Below are 4,386 nucleotides of genomic sequence, written 5' to 3'. Positions count from 1 at the left end.
GGAGCGTATCTAGCAACTTAGAAGAGCGTATCTAGCTAAATATAGATATGTATCTAACAACTTAGAGGAGCGTATCTAGCTAACTAGTGGTATGTATCTAGCAGCTTAGAGTAGCGTATCTAGCTAACTAGAGAAATGTATCTAGTAACTTAAAGAAGTGTATCTAGCATGTTAAAGATTTGTATCTAGTAACTTAATGGGTCAAATAAGGGGGACGAGTATCCTAAATTTAGAACGGAAAGGGGTTTATGGTTAAATTTCTTAACGTACCTAGTAAAATTCACTAACATAATTTACACTGAATATAACCGTGTCACGCAAATTTCACACTTTATCACATGACGCAAACTTACAATTAGTTTAGGCATGCTAAGACGGTTTCTCTTAGAAACTACCTATCTCTACCTAATAGTTTTTCTGTTTTTCAAACTATGTAAGGATTTTTAAAAATGCGAAAAACTTCAAGAAATGGAAGGAGTATAGTCTTGTTTAGTTGCAAACTTAAGAACAATAACTCAAAGTAGTGACGAGATGCTTTTACAGTTGCTAAATAATTTTGAAACAAACTTAGACCACCAAATCTGATTTTTGAACAAATACAACTCCTCAAATAACATATGCTTCTTGCAGTATCGTTTTTGTGACCAAAGATCTCAAGCACGCCATCAGCCACTCTTGCTGGCAAAATTGCCGACAGTCACGTTTGTCTCCTCACATACACATACACCACGCATCCGCCTTCTCACCACCCAACTTCGAAATGTCGTCCCTGCCATCACCACCACACTGGTTAACTCATATTTGATCAAGGACATTTTATGACTTAAATTAGAATCATCGCCAACACAAATTATTATCAGCATACATACATAAATTAGTCCTCAATTACACAACATCATCAAGTTCACTTAGAAAAGGTCATTAATTTGCACAAGAAGTGATTGATTAAACGACAAACCTAGTATCTCCAGTGACGGCGAAGGCTCAACAGCTGCCATTTATGTATAACTGAATTTATTCTTCAATCAACACCTAAAATTGACACTAATCATCAAAACCCACAGCACTAAATAACATTCATTTCAATATAAACCATTTCGATACGATAATCATGTAAAATTACATGACTAAATAACTGAATAAATTCTTCAATCAACACCCAAGGGCCAAGACCCATAAAAATTAAAAAATATACCCCAATCGTCAAAACCCACAACACTTTATATACAATCATTTCATTATAAACCATTTCGATACGATAATCATGTAAAATTACATGGCTAGATAATCTTCTTTTGATTGAAATATCATCAAATTTGCAGCAAAATTACTCTGATTTCTATAGTGATTAACAATACCAAGAAGATTTAAGCAGATTAAAAAAGTGAAGTATACAGTTAATATATTTGAAGTGGGTAGATTTAAGCATAAAATTACGGTAAAGAGAGAAACCTGAGAGTCGCCGGAAGATGATATTCACATACACGGCCTGAGAGTTTACCAAGTTTAAGTCATCGAGTGTCGAGGTTGCTGAGTAGTAGGGGTCGGGTCATTTCGAGTCAAATTATGTATATTTTAGGCAAAAATGGCTCTGATTATGGTGGTGGTGGTACGGCCAGCAGGTGCGGCGTCGCGACTGGTCGAAGATTGAAGGTTGTTACTGCCGCCGACGTGTGGGTGGTCGGTGTAAGCGAATGGGTGGCCGGAGGTCGGAGGTGTCGACGTCGGTTGGTTTGGGGTGAGGTGACTTTATGTGAGAATGGGAAAGAGAAAAAGTAAGGAAGCAGAAGTGAGAGAAAAGTGGTAATTTTTTTTGACACCTCATTGCCTCTTTCATCCACCTCATTTCCCACTATCTTCATCCTCTTCATTTCTACTATCTCTTTTTTCCTCCACAATAGAGAGGATCCTCTTACTATTATATATATTTAATTTATTTATATTTAATATTGTAGGTTACTTTTGTTTTAATAATTTACAAATTAATAAAACTAATTTTAAAAAAAGTTTGTGTTACTAAATTAAATAACATATAAAATTCATAAAACAAAATACATCAAATTCATAATACAAAGTAAGATATAAAATTCATAAAACAAAATACATGAAAGTTAACATTAAATTGTTATACATATTTTTAATTTATATTCGAGCCTTAAAACATAGTCCATATATGTTCAACCAAATCGTTTTTCAAAGACATGTGTATTTGTTTGTCATGTAGCTCTCCCCTCCTAGCCATAAAGTTGTGTAAATTTCTTTCCGCGTACATTCCAGGGATAATAACAAATGACTCGGGAATATTGGTAGATGATTCAACATCATTTAGTAGTTGTAGTAATAAACTCATCAACTTAACTAGGAAAGGAAAGACATGGAATACATTAACTTAGAAAAGAAAATGGAATACATAAAATTATTGGTACGTCTAAACGTGTAGCTAGAGTACATTTTCATGTACCTAGTGTACATTTTAGTGTAGCCAATAATAACAACACTAAAGCATAGGATAAATACCAAATTGTATTGTAACAATACACAGCATATTGGTGTAAATATGTACAACATGCATATGTATCTATACTACAACAGTCGACTTTCTTCCAAATATTAGACGGACCAAGACAAATATGGATGTATGTAAAATAGCAATTAAAAGTACATTTGAAAAAAAAAAAATCAATAATAAATAAAAATATTATCCATATGGCAAATAAAGATTAGGTTGTGGGCACAAGGGCCAATATCTCCTTTCCTCTAAAAGTAGAGGAAGCACCCATCTTCCTCTATATAAGAGGACACCCAAAATAGTTCCCACAATAGAGAGGATGTCCTCTTAGAGGAGAGAGAAGGTTAAGAGGAGGCTCAATCCTCTCTATTGTGGGTGCTCTAAGATGCTGATTTCAAACGCGCGTGTGATTATTGTATGGTTTAGCTTTTTTTAGTCAGTTCGTAAGTTCGCACCGAACTTAAAGTTCGCACGAGATCCTATTTCTATATATATATATCTATATATATATATATATCTATATATATATATATATATATATATATATATATATATATATATATAGAGGCGGGATCTCGTGAGTTTGGTTCTTATGGTGAGTTGTGAGTTTGAAAAATCTGGACCATTAAATAGGAAGAATTGAATGGCTGAGATTTAATCTCATAAAACAACAATTGAGATGACGCATATGAAACGAGACACGCAAGACAAATCACAACCCCTCTCTCAAATAAAAACCCCAAACCTTGATAGTCTTCATTGTTTCTTATCAAATCACTAAAATTGAATGATCGATCATACAAAGGTCTTAATAAGATTTCACTCATCAACGCAAGATCTAGGTTTGTTTGTTAAGTTAGATGGAGAAGGAGGTGAGATTAATGTGGCTCGGTTTCGGTATTCCTGGTGATTCGAATTGGGCTCCGTCAATTGAAGGAGCAGCATGTGAATGAAATATGGAGCCGTGGCGGCTGAGGTAGTCTACTCCGGTGCTGATCAGGTTTCGCACTTGGTTTCGGTGCCGAAATTGGATTGGAATTGAGCTGCTTATGATGGTGAGGCGAGGAGGAAGCAGGTGACGACGAATTGAGCTCCGTTGTGATTCGAACAAAGTTGAACAAATTGAGCGTTATTTCGTTGGTATGATTAACATATCAGCTATGATGGTATTCTTGACATCATACCTTCGTGTATTCATAGGTTTATTGAGTAGTCGGAATGTTGATAGAATGTGACATTTTTTGTAGATTTTCGATTCGATTGTTTGTCATTGATTACGAGCAATCTTGTTAATTAAAGAAAGAAGGGACTGAATTTATACGGATGAGTTCATTCTTTAATACTGTGCTGCGTTGGTCGCTGATTTCGGTGTCGTGTTCTTTAATTTTGAGAACAATTGGTTCTATCATCATGCATGTCTTTTGTCGAGAAACATTATTCGTATGTAAGTTTCCAAATGGTAATTGTGGATCATAATTCATGCAGGTAATGACATGAAAGAGTTGAAATCTTTTCTCGGTTTTTCGAATGAGTTCATTAAATCAGTTAGCCAAATCAACAAGCATGATTCAACGAATGACAGGGAGGCTCATTTCTTAGCATCTTGTACATATGAACGACACACAAAATGGGGTGAAAAGGCGAGTAATATATACAGAGTACATACATTTATGCCTATTTAATCCAAGGTGGGAATTGGAGGTGCCAAACGAAGTCAGCAACTCCATTTTGACAAAGTCATTGGTCAACTTGATTAGCCCTTTTCATTTGATTCAAAATCGTTATACTTTCATTTAACTTTGTTTTGACTCGTTTTTTGGAACAAGAGTAGGTAATATTGAATAACATAAGAGTAACACGGAATAACAATGGGGTAC

General features: G+C 34.9%; 1 long non-coding RNA gene across 1 annotated transcript; it reads right to left on the bottom strand.

Annotated features, from left to right (window-relative positions):
* Positions 1 to 480: 480 nt before the first annotated feature.
* Positions 481 to 2,034, bottom strand: LOC141589018 (uncharacterized). The gene is made up of 3 exons (XR_012520024.1): positions 1,453 to 2,034; positions 959 to 1,032; positions 481 to 769 (listed from the first exon to the last, which is right to left on the bottom strand). It is a non-coding gene; the product is annotated as an uncharacterized LOC141589018 (long non-coding RNA).
* Between the last annotated feature and the right edge of the window lie 2,352 nt (positions 2,035 to 4,386).

This window comes from Silene latifolia, chromosome 1 (genome assembly GCF_048544455.1).
Source record: "Silene latifolia isolate original U9 population chromosome 1, ASM4854445v1, whole genome shotgun sequence".
Lineage (NCBI taxonomy): Eukaryota > Viridiplantae > Streptophyta > Magnoliopsida > Caryophyllales > Caryophyllaceae > Silene > Silene latifolia.
The sequence above is the reverse complement of the archived record's forward strand: the minus strand, read 5'-3'. Positions and strand labels throughout refer to the sequence as shown.